General features: G+C 40.9%; 1 protein-coding gene and 1 pseudogene across 1 annotated transcript in view; both read left to right on the forward strand.

Moving 5' to 3' along the window:
- Window positions 1-25,024, forward strand: part of TSHR (thyroid stimulating hormone receptor) — a 176,925-nt gene that overhangs the window by 13,158 nt on the left and 138,743 nt on the right. The gene's annotated exons all lie outside the window — the stretch shown is intronic.
- On the forward strand, window positions 14,358-16,346 carry LOC102126698 (G protein-coupled receptor associated sorting protein 3-like; annotated as a pseudogene).

Below are 25,024 nucleotides of genomic sequence, written 5' to 3' on the forward strand. Positions count from 1 at the left end.
TTTTTTTTTTTTTTTTGAGACAGAGTCTCGCTCTGTTGCCCAGGCTGGAGTGCAGTGGTGCGATCTGGACTCTCTGCAACCTGCACCTCCAGGTTCAAGCAATTCTCCTGCCTCAGCCTCCCTAGAAGATGGGATTACAGGCATGTGCCACCATACCTGGATAATTTTTCTATTTTTAGTATAGATGGGTCTTCACCACGTTGGTCAGACTGGTCTCGAACTCCTTACCTCAGGGGATCTGGCCGCCTCAGCCTCCCAAAATGCTGGGATTACAAGTGTAAGCCACCCCACCTGGCCTTGACCTGACTTACATTTTAGTAGGATCACCCTGGCTACTATGTTTCTTAATCGGGTGAGAGATGATACTGGCTTGAACCAGTTTAGTTGGGGGAATATGGTAAGAAATTTCCTGGGCTTATTTTGGAGGTAAATCCAATAGGATTTTTTTTTTTTTTTGAGACGGAGTCTCGCTCTGTAGCCCAGGCTGGAGTGCAGTGGCCGGATCTCAGCTCACTGCAAGCTCCACACCATTCTCCGGCCTCAGCCTCCCGAGTAGCTGGGACTACAGGCGCTGCCACCTCGCCCGGCTATTTTTTGTATTTCTTAGTAGAGACGGGGTTTCACCGTGTTAGCCAGGATGGTCTCGATCTCCTGACCTCGTGATCCGCCCATCTCGGCCTCCCAAAGTGCTGGGATTACAGGCTTGAGCCACCGCGCCCGGCCCCAACAGGATTTTCTAACAGACTATGTGGACTTTGAGTAAAAAAGAGGAGTCAGTGATATCTTAGCCTGAATTCTCCAGAAAGCAGAGCCCGTGTGAGAATTCTTGTTGGGAAGTATGATTCCAAGAACGGAAGGTAGGATGGGGAAGTGAAGCGGGGAGAGAGGGAGAGTTTGCTGCTGCTAGAAACAAATGGTTGCTAAAACCCCTGAGACCACCTGAGAATTCAAATGACTTGCATCTCAGGACCCTTGCTTTGGGAAGGAGGAAAGATAAAACATCTATCCATCAGTTCCTGGCTTCCATGAGTCAGGGAGTTAATTCTACTGACCTTCCAGGTTTCTTGTGCCTGGGTGATGACAGAATTTCCTGATATTAACAAAAAAAGTCCCCAGGTGGGAGATGAGAGGTGTGTGGTGCAGGGCTGAGATGCAGTACTGTTGAGTTGTACCTGTCTGAAGCTAGTCAGAGCTCATACAGAACTGGTAGCTGCAGCAGGGCTAGTATAAGAGGCATGCTGAGAGAATCTAAAATGATGTATAACAGGTATCCAGGGTCGGTTAGCCTTTGCACAACTCAGATCTGCCCAAGCTTTTCATTATGTCTGGCTCCCATAATAAAGTACAGGGCCTCTGATTTTGTAAGAATGAGATGTCCTTACTTATTTTTTTTTTTTTTACAAGAAAGGGGGATACAAGCCCCATCTTCCATAGAGATTCCTTCAAGATGCAGTCTTTGCAAAGACATAATGCCAGAGGGTTTGTGAAATAAACCAGTTTGCCCTGCTGCAGCTGATCTTAAGGATGCCATTGATAGTCCTCGTATCTCTTTGACTCCAATCCTAGATTTGTCTCACCCTTGCCCAGCACTCTGACTGGTTGAGTTGATTGCCTGATGGAAAGACCCAGACTTCAGCTCCAAGGGTTCTGAAAGCTTAGTTGCCTTGTTCTTGTCTTATATAGCTGCTGTATTTTCTCCTTCACCATTGTCCGTGGGCTCAAAAGAACCAAGAGATGCCCCAGTGAATTCCCTGCATTCTAGACACACTCCTCCCTCTTCCTAATGTGTAGCAACTGCCCTAGCTTCCCATGGTAAAGAGGTCTTAATATTCCTCAAAAGAGAAACTCCTTTATTTACCTATTTGTCCGCTAGCATGAGGAGCCCAAACGACCAGGTGGTCATTATAGTATTAAGCTCCCTGTATTTTTTACTTGGAAGAAGTAATCTTTCTACTTAGGAACTAGTACCTTTAATTGGGCAGGAATAGACACAGGAAGATCAAAATTGGAATGTCAGGTTACTGGGGCGATGGTGAGATGAACCAATTCTACCATTGCCCCTGGGTCTTCAGACACATGTATCCTAGCTACATAGAACACAATAGCATATGTTGGCTATTGATTCAGCTCATACCCTTTCTTAGGTCAGATCCCCAATCCTGCAGGGCTTTGTCCCCAAGATGGCACCTTAGCTAAGTCTTTAATTCATTCCACCATTCTCATAGGCAGTCTGGTTCTTCATGACAGGGTACACAGTGAGACTAATGGATATAGTGTTCATATGCCCTTTGTTGCACCTTCTCTGCCATGAAATGCATCCCTTGGTTGAGGCAATGCTGTACACGTTTTCATACTGGTAGATCAGGCCTTTTATAAACCCTTGAATGGTGGTGCTGATGGAGGCATTGAAGTCAGAGAAGGCCAAATCAAAAGTAACCATGATGTTTTAAATGAATTACTATTTCTTACAGGGTGGAAAGGGTCCAGTATAATCACACTGCCACCAGATGTCTGGCTGTTCTCTTTTAATGTGCCTTATCAAACGTGCAGCATTGGACTCTACTGCTGAAAGGTTTGTCATTTACAGGAGAAGTATTTTGATTAGACTTGATGAAAAGGAGCCCAAGCCATTGGGTCCATGCTTGGCTTCCATTCCTGTCACCATGGCCACTTCATTCATGTTCATTTCCCCAAAACTAGATGGCATTTATAAAATGAGTCATCTAGTCTACTTGGGTGTTGAGATTCACCGTAAACGAGAGTAATCAGTGCATACTCTGATGAGCAGTAACATGAGACACAAAGGTACACAGAATTTGTTCCCACTCCCATAGATACATCCATGTTTGTTTCCTAGACTTTCTCATTCTCTATTTTCCAGTAGTAGTCTTTGTAGGCCAGTGGTCAACCAGGTAAGTTACTTGCTACTTCTTTGTAGCTAGTAACCTTGCCACGGTTCTTTCTCCCTTCATACAAAGAGAATGATTGCTGTAATGCTCACAGATCGACTGACTGTGAAGATTTCCTTTCACCACTATCCTTTAGGGCCACCCTTGAGTGGGGCCATAATGCAGCAGTAGTTCATTTTTTTGGTTGGCATTAGCTTGTGCCAATCTGTAAAGCAGGCACCAACCTATGAACTCCATCAAGTGGTCATATGGAGCTCTCCATGAAGCCAGTTTCAGTGAGACTGCAGCAGAGATAAGTGAAGTGGGAGTCTAGACCACCTATTCATGAATCTACCTTCCCTTTCTAGACTTTCTTGATCCAGAATGTAAAATTTTTATAATAAAATTAATTGCTGCTGTGCTCACCTTATTTTATGACTCAGTAGAACTGACAATACCCAATTCACAATGGGCAGCTGTAGTCACAGAGTCACTTGGTGTCTCATTGAAGAGATCTCAGTCTCTACTAGGACAGACTAGCATGCAAGGAAATATTTTTCACATAAAGGGCATTTCTGTCCTTCAGAAGGAAGATCCTTGCTCCAAAAGCTTAAGAGCCTGAGCTTTGATTCTCTTCTTGGGACCTGCTGGCGAATCTACAGAACATCCTTCTTCAGGATGGACATCTGTAGTGTTGTAAGACCTGCTGGGCTGAGCTGTGTGGCCCACATGGCAGGGAAGCTGGTATTTCGGCCTGAGTCTGTTATAGACTCTTGTAGGTCCTACCTGAAACCGGCAGCCTTCTGAGTTATCTGATAAATGGGAAAATGGGTTACACTGCTGCCAAAAGCCAAGATGCCCAGCAAGTGCTGTACTTCTTTGTAAAAGATAGAAAGGCCAAGATACACCTATGTGTCCTATTCCTTAGAAGGGATTTTCTTTTCTTTTCTTTTCTTTTCTTTTTTTTTTTTTTTTTTTTTGAGACAGGGTCTCACTCTGTCACCCAGACTGCAGTGCAGCAGTAGTTCATTTTTTTTGGCTGGCATTAGCTTGGCTCATGGCGACCTCTGCCTCCCAGATAGTCAAGCAATTATCCTGCCTCAGCCTCCCAAGTAGCTGAGATTACAGGTGCATGCCACTACTGCCCGGTTAATTTTTGTATTTTTAGTAGAGACAGGTGGCCAGGCTGGTCTTGAACTCCTGACTTCAAATGATCCACCTGCCTTGGCCTCCCGAAGTGGTGGGATTACAGGCATGAGTCACCACACCTGGCCAGAAGGGATTTTTTAGAATGCCCCAGAATAAGCATGTTGCTAATGGAAGAGGTCCCTGAATCTTTGTGGGATTTATCTGCTACCCCCTGACCTTCAGATTTCTTACTAGAATATCTAGGCTTCTTTCTACTTTTTGCCCACCAACTCTAAATAGCATATCATCAGGTAGCAGACCAGTACGATGATGTGTGTGATGTCCAGACTGTCCGTCCCCGCAAACTCTTATGAAATGGAGCCCCCGATGGGGAAAAGCAGTGAATCAGTATTGCTATTGTTCCTAGATAGAGGTTTACTACCTTTGATTCTCCCTATTGATAGGCATCAAGAAGAGAACACATTCACCAGATCGATAATCACATAGAAAGTGCTAGAAAGTGTGCTGATGTGTTCCAGTGAAGACATATCTGGCACAGCAGCTATGATAGAACCTACCTATTGGTTAAATTTGTTAAAGTCCATTGTTATTCACCTCAATCTATTTGTTTAGGGTTTTTGTTGGTTTTGTTTCTTATAGGGGGCAGACAGGTAAATTGAATGAGGATATAAAGCAGCCACCATTCTGCATCCTTTAAGTCTTTCAAATTGACACTAATATCTGCAATTTATCCTGGGATATAGTCCTATCAATATAAGCTCAAATCTTGTATCCAATAATCTTTAAGAAGTCTTGGATTTCTGTTTACCAGTCGACAGTTACTTTGGCAAATGGCCACAGGTCCCCTTTAGGAACGATTGGGAACATTAACCAATAATGCTTGTAGTGGTATACTCTTCCACTACACTTCCTTAGGGGGATCCAGCGACACTTTTAATCAATGGATTCCTGGTTCCTGAGACATTAAAGTTTTAAAATATGTGCCTCTTAAGATGATGAAATATAGTAACTTGATGTGGTTACTATACATAGTACTAGAGGGAAGAAATTTCCATAACACAAATTTTTAGATTTAAATTCACAATTTGAAGCCAGATAAATGAGGTATAAACTATGATTACAAAACACCTAGCTCTTCAGTGTTTGCATTTATGAAAATTGCCATGATTTTTATCTATTGTGAGTTATTAATCTGTTATTTTTATTACATTTTAACAGTTTTAGCTATAACATAAATTACAAGGGTTTTTGTGTTTTTTTTTATACTACCTTAAAAACACCTATCATTGTTCTGTGGGGTTTTTTTTTTGCTTAGTTATGTGTTTGTATCAACTTTGTGCCTAGACCCATACTATATCTTCACATATAATATCTCAGTGCTCACAGTGGTCTTCCTTGGGAAGTGTTTGACTCTCAGTTAGATACAGAAACTGAGACCCAGAAATGTCATCTTTTTTTACTTTTATGTCACAGCCGGTAAGTGAAAGAGTCAGAATTCAAATTCATGTCTCCTAACTCTAAATGCAAAGCTCCTTCTACTACTCCATAGCTATCTTCCTAAATCTGGTCTATTTTCTCTCTCTCTCCCTCTCCCTCCCCTCCTCCTCTCTCAGTTGATGTGAAATTCACACAACATAAAATTAACCATTTTCAAGTATACCTGCCATTCAGTGTCATTTAGCACATTCACAATGGTGTGCAGTCATCACCTGTATCTAGTTCCAAGATATTTTCATCATCTCAAAGGGGAGCTCATGCTGATTAAGCAATCATTCCCCATTCCCCACTCCTCCTAGCCCCTGGAAACCAGGAATCTGCTCTCCATGCCTATGGGTTTACCTATTCTGGATAGTTTATGTAAACAGAATCCTACCATGTGACCTTTGTATCTGACTTCTTTCACTTAGCGTAATGTTTCCAAGTTTCATCCACATTGTAGGGTGACAAAGAGTATGGGCAATCAGACAAGTGACCCAAAGGGAAAACAGATGTAAACAGGCCTGGCTAAAGCTTGCAGCAATTTTTGGACAGGTTCATTTCCAACACACCAATGTAGACAGCAGCCCCATTCCATGCTCCAAAATCTTATACCTTAGATACAAAAATCTGAACATCAAAAAATCTGTGTACTTATTCTCAGAGGCTTAGAGCTACAAAACTACTTTCCCATGTCGAAAGGTTTTTAAGAGTTCCCGTCTTGTGAAGGAGGCTCTTTCTAGCCAGTTGGCAGAGGAACACTATGCATTTATCCCTTCTGGATCTCATGGCAATCTTAGGCAACATTTCTAGAAAGTGGTGACTTAATAGCAATGCATGAAGCCATAATTCATAACTCTTTTATGAGTCAATATTCATTCAAAGGGCTTTTCTCTGTTGTAAGGAAGCTGAAGAACAATTCTAACAATATCCTATTTCTATCGATGTTTCTTGTAATAATATTGGCTTCTATACCTTATTTCTTAATCTCCATTAACAAATGTAACCAACGTGCCAAGGAAGAAAATTTGCTGTGAATTGGAAAATGTTTAAATGAGAGACATAAATTATTCTTCACCTTATGGTTACCAGAGCTTACTTCTCAGTTATTTTTCCCCAACCTGCTTTAGATGTGGAGGCAGAAGAGGTGTGGTCTAATTCTTATCTCCTATAATCGCCCTGTGTGGGACATTCTATTTACACAATTCACAGAATAAACAAACTAGTAAGATCTGTAAAATCTGCTCTCCCCACATTGAGTGATTATACGGAGCTCATGAGCTAATGCTGGTAGCATGAATGTAACAGAATACACCTTGATCACAGGTTAGCTACTATTACTACTCCGGTAGTATGTCTGAGAGCCTGTCAGATGCGACCTGATTTAACCCTCGGTGTGAGCATTATGTCAATTTGTGGAGGGCAAGCTTCCACGCAGGGACCATCCAACAGCTGTTTGGCATCAGGGTTGTGCAGCTTTATTAGGAAGAGCAACACTTGTCTACTTTTCAAAGGGGACATTTTAAATACTTCCAAGAGTTCTTATCTTCTTCCAGGTATATTCATTCCCAGTAGGGTAAAGGGACTGAAATTCTAACTAGAGGGTCTCTGTGCCAATAGAGCCCAAAAATCTGTAAGGATTTATCTGTTCCGTGTCAGGGTTTGGCCGAAAAGCCTGTTAGTATTGCCAAACCCTCCAGATGCCCATATTTAATGCTTGGTTGGCCTTATGTAGCATAACCACATTGCCATTTCACAACCACCCTCAATCCCTGGAATCTAAAACAACAAAGCCAGAAGCTCTGAAATGTGCTTTACGAAGCATGAAAGAATCTTTTAAGGCTCTGTCTGATTCAGTTCTGTGTGATTATAGAAGGTCTAATGTACTTATGAAGGATTCCTTTTACTCATAAGAAAGTTGGCACTTTACAGAAAGCATGTATTTCATGACCAAAAAAATAGGGTGGCTGGGACGGATTGTGCTTTCTTTTTGTATTGTATCCAATATCTTCACTATCAACAGCAGCAAAATAGAGAGGAAAATTATCTGGTATAAAGCTATGTCAGCTAAAAGTCGTGGTGAAGAGCAGAGGACAGTTTTCCACTGAATTCAGGGAAATTACTGCATGACTATGTGAAAGGACTACTTACACAGTAAGAGTAGTAAATAGAAATGGACAGTGGAAGTCAGGAGACCTTCCACAAGTCCTAAGCATCTTAGCAAGGCACTTAATCATTCTGTGTCTTAGCTTTTGTATCTATCAAAGGAAAACCATAAGATGGTCCTGTCCTATTTCAGGGAACTGTTAGGAAGACCAAGGACATCATTGTTCAAATGTTCATGGAGCTCCTCCTTATTCAGAGACAATCTTCCCCATTCAGCAGAGTAAGACTATGGGAGGTTATTGTTTGTCACATATTTTGAAGAAAACAAATTTATGATATAGGGATTCTGAAAGAACTTGACTATTAAAACAAAGCAACACAAATGAAGTATTTCATTTAAAAGCGTCTACACCCATCCTTTTCTTCTCCACTTTTATAGCAATACAAGATGAGTGCCTCCACCTACATCCATGTTCTTTTGGTTTCCTCACCCTATTTTGACTTTTTTCTCCCTCTCCTACTCTCTCAGATGCTTTTTCACAGCTATCTAAACACACTCAAGTATCTTTCCTCTAAAAAAATTTCACTCCATAGTTCTCACATTTGCGTCCACCTACCACTCCTTCCCTGCCTTTATCCTTCCCTTCACAGCTAAATGTTCAAACTCTTCTGATTTTTTTACTCCCCATTCACCATTTAGCTTGGTGCAATCTGGCTTTTGCCCCCATTACTCAACTGAAAAAGGTCTTGCCAAAGTCATGTTAACAACCTTTGTTGCAAAATCCAAAGAACATTTTAGATCCTTTCCTAAGTTGAATGCTCAGTGGCTTTTGTCACTGCTGACTGTTTCCCTTGGTTTACTCCACATCAGCTCCTTGATTGCCTGGTGCCTTAGATCAGGTCTTCTGAGCAGCACAGGAGGCTGGGCTGCTGTTGCATAATGGGGAGGATACGGAGCTGGTTAGGTGTGCCAACTGCACTCCTTGCAGCTTAACAGCAAGTGCATTCTTAAACGGAGCCCTCACTTCCACAACAGCCACAGCCCACCCCTTGTGCAATATAGATCTGCTTCTCCACATACATTTGGGGAACAGATTATCCAGGGTTCCAGTGGGCCTGTCTTCCTGAGGAGAAACTTGAAAGAGGTAACTTAGGGAGCAGTCTGACCCCTATTGCTGCAGTTGGTCTGTCTGGGATCACAATTGGTACTTATCATCCCTCTTCCACTGTTCATTTTAAATTCCCCCTCAGCTTTCACCTCTGCTGGTCTTGATGACTTATCTGCTGATATGATCAAAGCTTCCATTTTTGAGGGCCTGAACCCATAGTAACCACACTTTTCTTAAGCTGAGGTTATCGCACTTATTTGTCTATAGTCACAATTGAGCAAGTATGTCCAACTGGATCATCTGAGTTCCAAATATATTTCTCCCTGTCCTCATTGTGTAACAGCAGCCCTGCTTCTTCCTCCTGACCAGGGTCAGTTACTCCTAAGAAGATATTGACTCCTCGTTCAGCCTGCTGGTCTCTGTATACAAGAATTCCTGAATGCCCAAGTGGCAGTCATAGCCTGAGTTCTCCACAGAGCCTAGTATTATAGGAAGAGAAAACACAGACTCTTTCAGTGAATCATTGAATGTGATAAGTGGACTCTCTCCTGCTTCTGCCCAATGGTTCCTAGACCCATATATTCTTCCTAATTGGGATAACATCCATATAGTGGTTTGTGATTCAGTGTCTAGCCTTCATGATGATACCGCACCATGGCAGATGCCAAGATGTAGGCAATTGCCTACAAATTGGCATTCCAGTTGTGCCTTTGGTAGGCTATTGCATTGCTCTGTAGAGCTACCTGCCTCTGGATTCTGTGGTATGTGATAAAACCAGAGGATCCCATGGTCACAGGCTCACTCGTCTCCTCCTCTGTGAAGTGTGTCTCTCATGGTCGGATGCTGGGTTATATGGAATTCTATGTCTGTGGCTCACTTTCAAATCCTCCAGCTAGTAGTGCTGCCTGGGACTTTGTAGGTAAGAAAGGCAAACAGTTATCTAGAATAAATGTTTACTACCATGACAATAATTCACAGGCCCTTCCAGGAAGAAATGGCTCAATGTGTCATAAAGTGGCCATGTGATCCCTGTTGTACTGCTCAGGTTTGAACCCTGGTGTACCACTTTCCACTAGACAAATTGCTGCTGAGTCTGCATGACATTCTCACTTAATGTGTTCCACAGAGCTCAGCTCACAAGCGGCAGTTTAGAATGCATAGTTACTGGTTTCCATGGTCAAATATTCAGTCTCAAACAGGGCTCAGTAGCACCCCAAGAGGTGCTTTTCTGCACTGCAGATGGTGTGGCCTCACTCTAGAACGCCAAAGTACTGTATTTTGATTCTTCTATGAAGGCTTGCCATAAACTCCACACCACACTACCTCTTTTTTCACTTTTCACTCTTCTAACACAATAGAGTCTATTAGATCATATGGCCCAAGAGGCAGGGCTGCTTGTACCACAGCCTGGTGCTGCAAAGTCCTGCTCAGGCCCTATTCCAAGTTGCCAGATTTCCATGTTAACTGATACATGGGCGAAGCAATCTTTCTACAGTATTCGATTCAATGAATAAATCACAACTTATTTGTCCATTTTCTTAGATATAAACAAAAGTAAACTCTGAACTGTAAGTTCTGAGTTTAGTCTTCAGCTCTGTCTAATATTCCCCTGGACCAGACATAGGCCTTCTCATACAGTGTTCAATTGTTTGTCAGTTGCTGGCAACTTTATCTCAGCATTAACTGTCTGTGGTAGCTTCAGACTTAACAAAAATCCAGCTAATTCCTTCATCCTTGTATTCATTGTTTTCCTTCATCTTCCTTGCCTCCTCCTCAACATCCCTCTAACACACACACACACACACAAACACACACACACAGACACATGCACTTTTCTAAAGCATGAACATTGCACAGGCCAGGAAAGTTCTCTCACAGAACTTTCTTCCAAGCCATCATTGATTAAAGATTTAGTAATTGGACTGCCACCTTGTGCCACAGACTATCTGTGCCCCCTGTGCCACCCAGAATGGGATCCTCATTACCAGCTTTCAGGAAGTGATCTGCTCCCATTTTACCTCCTGCTTTCTCAGACCAATTCCAGTACCAACTGTATCAGTTCAGTTATTCTGGGAAGCAGATGCTGAGACAGAATTACGAGTGCAAGTGGTTCATTGAAAGATAACATCTGTGAAAGATAAAGAGGGAGAGCCCCAGACTGTGCCACAGATCTGACAAAGTCTTGGCCAAACCAATGGGGAGCTCCAGAGCAAAGACTGCCTGTTAGAGGAACCCACATTGGGCATAGATGCCAGGCTCTAGCACCACTACCTTGCTCAGCCCTGGGCTGTGGGCTTCCCAGGAATAGTAGAGCCTTGGTTAAAACACTGTGACAGTTCCTGCAGGTGCTGCAGATGGAGGCTTGCAACTAACTGCCTCCTGACAGTTACACAGAAAGCTGTTTCCTGGAGGGAGATCTGAGTGGTGCATCTCTGTGGCTGCCATACCCATTTTCTTTTCCGTCTTCTCTGTTTGCACATCTGCCTTTCTGTACCAGCTTCTCTTTCTTCCTCTACCTGTCATTTAAATGATGCTGGATGGTTTTGAGGTTCTTATCTCATGCCACTCTTCTCCAGCTTCACCTACTCCCATTCATACATCTAATGAGATTCTAATTAATTTTAATTTCGGATCTCTTAGCCGGGTCTCTTTTCTGAGCACTAAACTTGTATCATCCATTTGCCCACTTAAATATCATACAGACTCCTTACATTTAACATTTCCAAAGGTGACACTATTATCTTCTTGGCCAAAACTATCTGTATACCCATCTCAGTGAATGGATCCATCAGTTACCCAGATACTCAAAACAGCACAGTCATCTGCAACAACGTGGATGAACCTGGAGGACATCATGTTAAGTGAAATTGGCCAGACACAGAAAGACAAATGCTGCATGATCTCATGCATATGAGGAGTCTAACAACATTGATCTCATAGAAGCATCAGGCATATGTGGAGTCTAATGACATTGATCTCATAGAAGCAGAGAGTAGAATAGTGGTTACCAAAGGCTGTGCAGAGGGTAGGGGGAGGAAGAAATGAGGAGAGGTTGGTCAACAGGTATAAAGTCACAGTTAGGTAGGAGGAATAAATTCTGATGTTCTATTGCACAGTAGGGTGGCTATGTTAACAACAATGTATTGTATATTTCCAAATAGCTAGAAGAGATGATGTTGTATGTTCTCACCACAAAGAAATCATAAATATTTGAGGTGATGGGTTTGCAAATTACTCTGATTTGATCATTACACAATGTATACATGTATCACAACAGCATACCATATTCCAAAAATATGCGCTATTTAAAAATAAGAGAAAAACTAAAAACATAAAATCAGTATTTAAAGACAAACAGACACATAGGTTTATTCTTGATACTTTCTTCTCACTCATCCCTAATATCAAATCCATTGTTAATTATTACTAGTCTAAATATATCTTGAATCTGTCTCCATTTCATTTGTTTTCATCTGAGTTCTCACCACTAACATTTTTTTTCCACCTGAATGGAAATGGAGTTTATTTTGTTCTTGCTAAACACAGCAGTCAGGGTGATCAGCCTGTACTGCGGATGGGGTCTCGGTGTCTTGAGTAAAATACGTTATTGGCTTCCATTACTCTTCAGAAAATTTCAGACTCTTCACATGGTTTATGAAGGCCCCGTGATCTGGCCCTGCTTCCTTCTCTTTTCAGGCAGATCCTTTACTAGTTTCCCTCCATGTCAGTCACTTCTATTATTTCAGTCACTTTGAACCATTTTTATATTCTAGAATTTTATTTCAGCCACTTCGAACTATTTTTACATCCTAGAATGTGCCATTCACTCTGCTGCTCTTACTGCTTCCACAAGCTATTCCTTTTTATGGGGACGTTCTTTATTTCCACTCTTTTTATTTCTATAATTAACCCTTTCCCATCCTTAATGCATATGAAAGCACAAAAATAGCAATACAGTTAACTATGTGTTACCATCAGAATTAACCAGAAGTTAACAATTGGCTTTAACTTAGCTTTCTCTTTTATTTTTTAAATAAATAAAATGTCACAGAAACGGTTAAAGCTCTGCCACTATCCACTTTTTCCTTCTATCCCCACTCAGGGATTAAGATAGAATTCTATTGTTTTGTACCCTCTCTTGCTGTTAAGAAATCTGCCACCAGCTCAGTTATCTTTCTCTTGATGTTTTCATCTTTGACTTTTACTTGCTGTTAAGGTCTCTTTGTCTTAAAGTTTAACAGTTTTACTGTAATGTGTGTAGATGTTGATGAATTTTTATTTACCCTGCTTTGAATTCATTGTTCTATTTTGAATGAGAAGTTCTTAGCCATTATCTCTATAATATTGTCTGTCCTCATTTTCTCTATTCTTTTCTCATGTGAGTCCTATTAGATGTAAGTTGGATCATCCATCTTTCATTCTTGCCTTTTAACTTCTCTTTTGTGTTTTCTAATATGATATCTCTCTGTGCTACATTTTATCTAATTTCTTAGCTTTACATACATTTCCAGGCCACTATTCTTCAGTTAACTACTCTTCTGTCTAATCCATTTCTGTTATATTTCAGTTGTCTGTTCTGTTTCATATATCTGTTCCTTTTTGTGGTTTTGATAATATCTTTTACGTCTTGAATTATTTTAAACAAATTTATTTTACAGTCACTTTGAAATCATTCTATTCCCTGTAATTCTTGGGAGTATCAGTTTGATAATTGTGAGATCTTAATGGCTCTTTCATGGTGAATTGTTACATTTTATTTTATAATTTAGGATTATAAACTCATTTATCATTGAGAAAATGGCTTACGGGGAGTTCCACATTTGTTTCCAACAGCAACATCAGGTATTTCACTGCTCAGGGATATATTTTATGATACGATCTCGGTTTGGGAGGTGTCTCAGCCATCCCGTAGTTTAAATGCCAACCAAAACACGCAAGTTTATGGGCAGGTGCATGGTTCCAGATTCTCAAGAAGGCTTTTTTAAAAATAGAATATTGAGTTTGATGCAGTGGCGTGGAGGGCGGGATGCCTCTTTGCCATTCAGATTGTGGGGAAAGCAGTGGGAATCCAAGTGAGGAGCAACCAGAGGAGAGGATGGGGAGGCTGATGACCTGGGCCCTGGGCCTGTGAAGGCTGTGACTTTTCTCTAGCTAGAGGACTCTTCTTTTGTGGGAAGGATAGCATCTCCTGAGGACCCCTGCTATATGAGCAGGCTGACATAGGTGGTGATGAGGTCTGTTCCTTTCTAGGTTCCTGTAGAGATCTGTAGGTAGCTGTTCACTAGGAAGTTAACTAAGAAAGAGAACAAAAACTATTCATTTGGATCCAAGGTCCATCTCCGCTGGGGGCTGTGGTGGCTTTGGATTGTCGGAAGACCATCAGCTTCAGCAGGTCTGCACTAGGGAACAATCACTCTTCCCTAGCCCAAACGTGCCTCTGCCCTCTGTATCATTGACAGAGGCTGCATGTTTGGAAAGAGAACATAGTGACTGCTGAACTGAAAGTTGACTTGAACTCTTGCTACCAAGTTTTTCCCTGACCCAGTGAAAGAGTATTAAGACATCAACCTAGGACACATTGAGAACCAAGGCCAAGATGGGACAGGGCCATATAACTGGGCTTCAAACCATGACTGGGACTAAGAATAAGACAAGAGCTCAGGCCAAAACTGAAAAGAGTCTGCTATACAAGCTAAAGCTGGAGAAGAGAGGGAGGCTACTGGTGTGGTTAGGCCTGTAGCCAAGACCTGGGCCAAAGCAAAACACAAGCCAGGGTCTCTGACAGATGCAGTGGCAGAGATGAAGGCAGTGTCTAAGAACAAGGTCGTTGCTGAGATGAAGGAAGGAGCTCTGTCAGAGCCTAAGGCTCTGGGCAAAGCCATTGGAGATTTCAGTCCCAAGGCTAGGAATGAGTCCACCAGCTCCACCTGTGAAAATGGGGCTGGTGTTGATGCCTGAGTCTGGGCTGAGGAAGAGGCCACTATCAGTTCCTGGTTCTGAAATGCAGAAGAGGCTGGTAATCATTCCAGTGCTAAGAATGATAAACCTGAAATTGGTGCTCAGGTCAGTGCTGAGGAGTTGGAGCCTGTGGCTGGGGCCAGTTGCAAACCTAGGTCTGGGGCTGAGGAAGAGGAGGAAGAGAATGTCATTGGGAACTGGTTTTGGGAAGGAGATGGTACTAGTTTCGACCCTAATCCTAAACCTGTGAGCAGGATAGTTAAACCTCAGCCTGTGGATGAAATTAATGAAAAAAAAATAGCCCAAGGACTGTTCTGAGGTAACTATCTGGCCCAAAAGCCCTGCTGTAACTCCAGCAGTGTTCGAATTAGATCCCAGGCATCTGAGGCAAGCCCTCCTTCATATATTGTTCTGGGCTTAGCTGAAGAAATTTCCTATTCTTGGCCTGTGGCAGCAGCCTGCCCTTGTAGGAACACTTGCTCATGCTCACAGCCTGTCCCTGAGTGTCCTTTTTGTTCTGACCCTTGCATCCAGACCATAGATGAGATTAGACACCAAATCAGGATAGGGAGGTAAATGGGATTAAGCCATTTGCTTGCCCTTGCAAAATGGAATGCTATGTGGACCCTGAGGAATTTGAAAAACTTGTTAGCTTACTTAAGTCAACTACTGATCCTCTTGTTCATAAAAGAGCACAGATTGCAATGGGTATCCATAACATTCACCCATTTGTCCAAGAGTTTATTAATGAAATGGTATAATGATGCTTATTGAAAGCTTGCTCAGTTTTCTCTCCACAGAAATGAGAAAATTACTAATTTTCTTATGAGTAATTACTCTGAATCCTCCTTCTGGGGATGAAAGACAACACAAAATTGAATTACATGTTAAGCATATGTGTAAAGACACCACGTCATTTCCTTTGAACTCACCCGGACAGCAATCCGAATTAAAGATACTGGGGCAACTGACTATGGATTTCGTCCATCACTACATTGTTGCCAGTGACTTTTCAGAGCTTTTTCATTTGCCATCCTCGGGAAAGTACAAAGCCAGAAATCTTGTTTTGAAAGTAATTTTAAATATGCCTGAAAATCCAACTGCAGCCAGAGACACGATCAATATGAAGGCATTGGCAGCCTCAAAACTCATCTTTAACCATAAAGAGGCAAAAACCAATCTTGTTAGTGGTGTGGCCGTATTTATTAACATAAAGGAGCATATCAGAAAGGGCTCAATTGTAGTTGTTGATCACCTGAGTTATAATACGCTCATGGGCATTTTCAGGGAAGTTAAAGGGATTATTGAAACAATGTAAAATGAACCAGAGATAGAATACTTTGAACCATCTCCAAACTCTAGCAGGCTGTACATTCCCAAAGAGCCTTGTATCGTGTTTGGTTATTACAGTGTACAAGTTATACATTGCATCTTTAACACAAAGTTACCTGTGAGAAGCTCTAGGTTTAAGCTAAATTATTTTGGGGATATCAGATGAAATCATATCTTGGGCTGAAAATGTTTGTTGATTTTTATCTTGTCTAGATTGGCATATTTTTCACATTTTATTTAAGATAGTGAACCAGTTCATTGTAAGTAAGCTAACTTGTTCATTGGTATCTGCTTAGATCCATCTGCAGCTTAAAATGGCAAAAAAAAATCCTTGAATTTGTATTCTAGTTATAGAAGTAAGGCATACACACACACAAAAATAACTAACAATACCTAGAGAGAGAGTGAGTGTGTGTGAGAGTGTGTGTGTGTGCACATATACACTCATGGCCAAATGTGCACTCTCTACATAAAGGAGGCAGGGGTTACTATAGGCTGTTTAATGTAAGAGAAACTACTGTCTTTCTCCTATTCCAGCTGTATCAGATACTCATTCCACAACACAGAAATGACCCAGAATTTCAGACAAAATGTATTATTTGTTCAATTTTAATTTTGCTTCTATATTTATAACTCTTAAATTGTCAGGCTGTTTCATTTATGTCAGTCATCTCACAAAAGAGAAGGGTGGAAACATTTTGTGAGTGCCTGTTCTATGTCAGATACTGCGTTGGCACATATTTTGCAAGTTTATTTTTTTCCTCTATCACAGTGATCCTGTGAGCTAGGTACTTGTATTTTTATTAGAACTCATTAGTCTGGGTACCCTCCAATGAGAATTAGAGAGGGTAAATACTTTTTCCTAGATTCCCACAGCAGGCAGGTGGCATAGCTGTTTTATCTGACACCAGAACCCATCTCACCATACTACTTTACAGTCCTCCTGAAGGACATTTTGAGGTGACGGCCTTCAAAGCTCAGAGACTGGTTTTAATAGTTTAATTTTGCAATGGACGATGTCCATGCCAGGTGTAACAATTCTTAACTTCCTCCACATGCATGTGTCCATTAGACATTTGGCTGCATCTGGCTGGAGGTCAGGAGAAAAGTCTGAGATGAATAGATGGATTTTATCTGGCAGTATCAGAAATAGTAGGTGCCCCAAACTTTGTTCAGTGAGTAAGATGGAGATCTGAAGTCATCAGCAAGGGGAACTTGTTCGATGTCCTTTGTATCGTTTTCTGTCCATTTGTACTTTATCTTCCCCAAAGAGCTGAAATCATCCTGTACATTGTTTTATACCCTGAATTTAAAAGGTAATTGCTTTTTTCCTCCTTGCAAAATCATGCCTTAATTTTTTTCTCATTTATGATTTATTCTCCTGTGTGTCCTATGAAAGGCCAAAGGGCTTTATCTTTTACTAGTAGAAAAGACTGGGCATTTCTGCATTTGTACCAGCTAACAGGACAGAACAAACATAATTGGAGAAATTTAGACCCAGAATTGCAGCTTCCACAATACAAAACAGCAAATCTGGAAGAGGCTGCTATACCAGTCTACAAGATAGTGATTCTTGGTCATTGGTATGGACCAGAAAGCATACCCAGAACGTTTAGGCTATGGCTGAGTTTTCTAAGACTCATGGTGAGAATTATAATCCTTGATCTGAGCTGAAATGAAATTGTCTATGTGTGAAAATATGGGGTAATATTCTTTGAGGTTTTCTGATGGCTAAGAAGCTAAAACAAGATCATACTGTAAATATGTGTGTAACTTGCTTCCCCCAGTTGTATATTGTAAACATCTTTGCATGTCAATAAATATGCCTCTACAACAACAACAACAACACAGAGTATACACAAGGGATATACAAACTTTGGTCAATGGGAAGATCTTTGCTGACTCACATTTTCACTAAGTGTACAGTACTTTGACATTCCTAATTTTGTAGCAATATCTGAATTCCAACTCTGCCTGTCACATGTGCTGCCATCTCTTCTTACCTAGTGTCAGCATTAAAATCCACACTCCCAGGGTCCTGAGGCTGGCGATTCCTTCCCCATGATCATCTTTCTACTTCTTGAGCACTCACAGAGCTTGTTACTCTGTTTTCAGTTCTTTCATAATATCTGGGGAGTTCTTAGATTTCTAGAGAGTTCAGCTATCCGTTTGAAATAATTGTTATGTTTTATCTAACATTTATCAGTGGTCATAGTGGGAAGGTTTGGGGATTATGTAGACTTCCAGGAAGTCTTCATCTTTCAGTTCCTAGATTACTCATTGTCCAGATATTTATTGTCTTGGGGACTATATTGGGTATTGAAGAGAGGTGGTAAAAAATATAGATAGAGAGAGAGATAGAGATAGAGATAGATCCTACACTATTAACTTTACATTAAAATTAGACATAGGTTTCTCCAGGAGGTTTTCTCTAACTTTTCTCAATCTCAAAATTAGCTATTATACATAGCTAACTCACTGTATATGTCCTCGTTCTATCATTCTTTTTTTTTTTTTTTTTTTTTTTTTTGAGACAGAATTTCGCTCTTGTTGCCCAGGCTGAAATGTAATGGCACAGTCTCGGCTCACTGCAACCTCCACCTCCTGGGTTCAAGCAATTTTCCAGCCTCAGCCTTCCAAGTAGCTAAGACTACAGGTGTCCACCATCACTCCTGGCTACTTTTTGTATTTTTAGTAGAGATGGGGTTTCAACATGTTGGCCAGGCTAGTCTCAAACACCTGACCTCAGGTGATCTGCCTGCCTTGGCCTCCCAAAGTGCTGGGATTACAGGCGTAAGCCACTGTGCCTGGCCTCATTCTATCATTCTATCACACTATTTTAATTATATGTTAATTTGTATCATCTTCAAGATTATAAGCTCTGAGAAAATGGTAAAGCTTGTCCCTCTGATTAGTTATTCCACAATGTCTTGCACAAAGTCCACCACATTGCAGAAACAAAATCATTATTGCTGAACACAGTTGCTTCAGAAAGCACTTGAGAATTTTCAGTATCTTTTAAGAAAATTCAATTATCAGTCTATTTTTCCCAACATTCATGCACTATCTACCTTTCCTTTTTCTCAGGTTTGTTCTCCTCTGTATGTAAATTATCTCAAGCCTCCTGTATCCTTAGAAACAAAGAAAAAAAAGGAAACAGTAATACCTCTCTTAGTTTCCTGAATCTAAGGATTGTGTTCTGTATCTCCTTCTGTCAAATATTGCAGTTTACCATTCCTGCATTTATAAGCTTTTTTAAAAGCCAGCCAAAGCAATCCTGGTGCTTCCCAGATGCCAGTTCCATTGGAAGATTGGTTCCCCATGAGGCAATTTGCTAAAGCACTCTGGCTCTTGCCTGATGTCTGCACTTAGGGCTCATGGCTAATTTGATTACTTCCCGGTGACTCCCTGAATCCTTTGCTTATTTCTATACTTCAACCCTAGTTCAATTTTCTTACATTAATTATGTTTTAAGCTTGATTCAAGTCTTATGCTGCATCCCACACTTTTTAAAAAATTAAAAAACAAAATCTTTTTATTGCATCCCATGCTTTTAATTGACAGCTTGATTCACCCGGGATTTCTCCATCAGGTCACGCAGCTCTGAAAGCTCTCTATTGCCCCCTTCTGGTAGCTGGCAGACTAGTGCCTCAATTAGCTTACGTAGTCAATGCTAACCTTGTTGCTTGATGTTGCTATGCCTCAGATACTAGCATCTTCCTTTCTTTCTTATATTCCTCACTGCCACTGTTTCTTCATCATCTATTTATTCCTCATTCCTTTCAGACTGACTTCTGCTGCCTCCAGCCTTCTACCAAAACTTGCCATCCCATTGATATAAGGCTCTCTCAAGTCTTCTGGATGATCTCTGTATATGAAAATATCGCCCTTCCCTTTCCTACTTAGCCACAATACCTTTATTCTAAGAACTTGGAGTTCCATTAGAAATTATCTACTCTAGGAGTCTTCAAATTTGACAACAGATTAAAATTGCCAGGACAACTTAAAAATGCTGTTTCCTGGGCCCCTTCCTGAAAATTCTCACCTTTTAGGTCTGAGGTAGAGGTCGCTTTTGACCTATTGTCAGCATTAAAATCCAAACTCCCATTTGAAGTTTAATTTAAATGTATTTATTCAGTTAGATAAATCATGCATTAGGTAAAAATTTAAACAATACTTAAATCCACCCTTCCTGTATAAGTCTGTTTTTACAAGCTATAGAGAAATACCTGAGACTGGGTAATTGATAAAGAAAAGAGGTTTATTTGGCACAGAGTTATGCAACCTGTACAGGAAGCATGATGCTGGCATCTACTTGGCTTCTGGGGAAGCTTCAGGAAACTTACAATTATGGCGGAAGGTGAAGGGGAAGTAGGCGTGGAGGAAGGGGGTGGGGAAATGCCACGCACTTTTAAATGACCAGATCTCATGAGAGCTCACTCACTATCATGAGAAAAGCACTACAGGGGATATCTGCCCCTCATAATCTAATCACCTCCCACCAGGCCCCACCTCCAACACTGAAGATTACAATTTGACCTGAGATTTTGGCAGGGACACAGATCCAAACCATGTCACTTCCCCTTAGCTTCCTTACATTTCCTCTCCTAAGGCAATCCTTGTTAACAGTTTCTTAAGGATCCATGTAGACACAAATTCCGTATTTTAAATACATGTCTCAACTGATTTGGATGCATTTGGTCCACTAAGCTTGAGGAGCCTCTGATTTAATTCACCGCTCTCATCTTCCTTGAAATTCTTTCATCCCTCGACATCCTTTGTGCTGGTTATCGAACATCTCTGATAGTTTGACTCTGTCTTCTTGCTCCACACCTCCTACTTTTTCTGACTGTTTAATGTGGGCATTTCCCCAAACTACTCCCCTTGATCTTCTTTTCTGTCTGTTTTCTTTCTTGACACATCTCTCCAGACCTATGAATCACTCACAGAATATACTCATATCACTTGCGCCAACATCTCAAGCTAGCCACACGCCAGTAATTTTTCTACCAGTTAGACATTTCTGCCTGGTTGTCTGGGAGCACCTCAAATTCAGCATCCAAAATGAACTCACCTTTCTGTTAACAAAACTGCTTCTGCTTCTTTTTTTCCCATTGTCCTTACTTCTGTTATCATTGACTCCTCCTCTACCTCATTTATGTTAATTGCACCTTGAAATGCCCCACACTTCCCTTCCCTCTACTTCAGTTTCATTTGTTACAGCATTTTTTACACTAGCTTCACTTGTGATTACCACTTCCCTGCCCACTGCTGATAAGCCCCTTGAGGATTCTTGAGGGCAGCAACTATATTTTCTTTATTTCTATGTTCTCGGCACCTCACCCACTCTCTGATAGTAGGTGTTCCATAGACATGTTGGGTCAATGAATACCCGCTAAGGCTCAAATTTTTAACATGGCAGTCGACATCTTCCATTTCTAATTTACCAACCTCTTTAATTTAGACAACTTAATTTACGCCTTGCTTCAACAAAACTGGACTATTCACAGCTCTCCTGAATGCACCTTGCAATCTTCCTTTTACACTCCTTTGTTTGTGCTTTTCTTTCTGCTTGAAATGCTCGTCTGCTCTCTGCCTATCAAAATCTTACAAATCTTTCAAGTTTCAGATCAAATGCCTTATTCTTCCCAAAGGCCTCCCAAGTCCTTAAGTCCAGGGTTCCCACAGCATGTGGATTGCAGTTTAGTCTTACTTCTATTCGACTACATTTATAAAATCATAGGATTTTAGTTGTGGAAGATACATTAGAGGTTACCTAAGACAACCCTGTATTTTACAGCTAAGGGAACTGAGATCCAGAAAGAGTAAATGTCTTGCTCAAGATTAAATATCAGCCAGCGACCAATGGAGCCAGACCTAGAACCCAACTCTCCTGAATTGTTTTCCAGAGTTACGCTGCCTACGCAATGGTTTTAGCTTCTCTTCTAGACCATTAGTGCCAAAAGTCAAGGATTAAATTTTATTCAACTTTAATTCCCTTATAGTATCCAATATGGCGTCTTTCATATAGTAGGTTCACAAAAGCTATACTGGATTGAAATGAACATTTAATATACTGGTTAATAGGTAATTTTAGCCAGAGTTCCCTGGAAAACAGTGTGAGGCAGAGATTACTTGCTGATGTGAGAGTAACGAGAAAGAAAAGGTAGGAAGGGCTAAGGGGCAATGCAGTGGCTACTGCTTCCCAGGGAACCTGGAAACCCAGCAGGTAATGTGGCAAGTGGTCTCTACATCCAAGCAAGGTATCTGTGGACAGGCTGTATGGATCCATGCCTTGGGGCAGTTCCTAAGAAGCAACGTACTGTCCCCATATCTTCTCATATCCTTTTTCCCATGATCAAAGTTACTCCCCTGCACTTCCAGTTCTGTCATTGGGCCCTTTGATGGCTCTTTGGAAAGCCAGATTCCATACCCTGTGGTAGGTTCCTCAGTTGAGTCCAGAGTGGAAGAGAATGCAAATAAGATATGCCCAATAAAAAAAGCTCTGAACCTACACCTGTTACTTAACCCTGTTACTTGAGATTGTTACTATGTTGATTTTTGAAATCCATTGATGTTGGAAACACAAAACTGGTGGTGGCTTTCCTTAAGAGACAGGCTGAAACAGATAATTTTTTTTTTTTTCAGATGGAGTTCCACTCTTGTTGCCCAGGCTGGAGTGCAATGGCACAGTCTTGGCTCACTGCAACCTCTGCCTCCTGGGTTCAAGTGATTCTCCTGCCTCAGCCTTCCCAGTAGCTGGGATTACAGGTGCCCACCACTCCTGGCTAATGTTCGTATTTTTAGTAGAGATGGGGTTTCACCATGTTGGCCAGGCTGGTCTCAAACTCCAGACCTCAGGTGATCCACCCACCTCGGCCTCCCAAAGTGCTGGGATTACAGGCAAGAGTCACTGCGCCTGGCCGAAACAGATAATGTTTAAATGTTTTGTGCAAGTTAACAGTGACATTCATGAAGAGAATGATTAAAGTACAGCTTGAATAAGTTCTGATTTTTCTCTCTTGAGAATAATGTGCAAATCCATATACGACTTTTAAAAATCATCAGATTTCAGTGTTTTCTCATATGATGTTATGATTCTACATTAAAAGACCTATAAACTCTTCTAATTAAATTACTGAAGATAGTGCAAAAGAATCCATGACTCTTTGTCCTCAGATATAACTCATACCCTAAATGCAAGTTGTTCACCAGTGCACATGACAAAAAACACTTAAGTGGGGGGAAGAATTCTTTCTTTCAGACGAGTGGTTTTACTACTTAAAAAAAAAAAAAAAAGCCTTGAAAACTTGGACACCCTTCAAGAGCCTCTGAATATTTTTCTTCAGCAGAAATTCCAGCCCAGATGTTCAATAACTCAGGTTTGTTTTGAAAGAGGAAATAAAGAAACAAATTTTTGTAAAGAAACGGCAAAATTTGAAAGCAATTAATGGTGACATGTCCAAGAATTTTGCTTCATTTTATTATTAGCGCAACCAATCTTACGAGATTTTATTGTCAGATATTGGAGAAGAGAGGGGAAAAAAGTCTGGGAATTGGAGATAAAATTCAACATAAAGGAGACATTTTAAAGCCCAGTCAAGAGGAAAGGAAGAGTGATGGCTAAGCTGACTGCCAAAAGACATTGTAAAGTTACCAGAGAACAACAAGTGATAATAGAGGGCCCTAGGTAAGTTCTGTTCATAGACTTCAAACTTGCAAAGGTGTCCTGCAGACCAAGACCTGCTGACCTAGCAGTGGCAAAGTTGCTTTAAATGAATTCACAACAACAAGCCTGGAGGGATTATGTCTCTTGATGCTAAAGTGGTTCAGTCATACATATCTGAGGGCACTAGGTGAAATTTCTGGAGAATTTTGGAAAACAAATGTGGGACCAGAAAAATAGGATCACTTTGTTCTGGTTTTCTTAAAAAGGATAAAAGGTACATTTCATTTGCTGGGTCACTTAAATGCTCTAAGCCTCTGGTTCTCCTATAAATTGGGGACTATTTGCTAGCCCCATTTATCTACCAGAATTGTTTTGATAATTTTTAAAAAATATATATGCAAGTTAATCATAATTTCTAAATCAATATAAAAATGGGCTGGGCACGGTGGCTCACGCCTGTAATCCCAGCACTTTGGGAGGCCGAGGCGGGTGGATCACAAGGTCAAGAGATCGAAACCATCCTGGCCAACATGGCGAAACCCCGTCTCCACTAAAAATGCAAAAATTAGCTGGGCATGGTGGCTTATGACAGTAGTCCCAGCCACTTGGGAGGCTGAGTCAGGAGAATCTCTTGAACTTGGGAGGCAGAAGTTGCAGTGAGCCGAGATCACACCACTGCACTCCAGCCTGGTGACAGAGAGACTCTGTCTCAAAAAAAAAAAAAAAAAAAAAGATAGTGGCTATTTAAATCTCTTTCTTCTTTGCATTTTCATTGCACTTTACACATACTACTGTTGTAGATCTTACTGTGTTGCATGATGGAGAGGTTTATGTCCAGTTTCCCAACTGGAATGTGAGATACTCAAGAGGACAGACTTCAACTTATTTTTCATATGACCCCCCCAAACCCAAAACAAGGATTAGCATTTAATGAGTGCTTAACAAATACTTACTGAATGCAGCAAGATTAAAAAATAATCTCAGCAGACTGTGCTGCAAAACAGAATTGCAAGATGATACCTGATATAAATATAAACCCTACATTTGACTCTAAATCATAAATTGCACAATTATTGGATTGTAAAGTCCTAGTCCAGAGGTCATGGTAAAAACATCTGAGAACTGTAGTTAACTATAAAAAGAGATAAGAGACAGGTGAGGTTTCTAAAAATATTAATATTAACTTATTAATAGTAGCATAGAATCATGGGAAATGATGGGAACCAAAAGAAATGATAGTCTCATTGCGTTCCTTACAGGTCAAATCACATTTTAAGAGGAATTGATAAACTAGAGTAAATTCAGGTGACTGCCATCTAATAGGATAGACAGTACCC

The sequence above is a fragment of the Macaca fascicularis genome, chromosome 7 (genome assembly GCF_037993035.2).
Source record: "Macaca fascicularis isolate 582-1 chromosome 7, T2T-MFA8v1.1".
Classification (NCBI taxonomy): domain Eukaryota; kingdom Metazoa; phylum Chordata; class Mammalia; order Primates; family Cercopithecidae; genus Macaca; species Macaca fascicularis.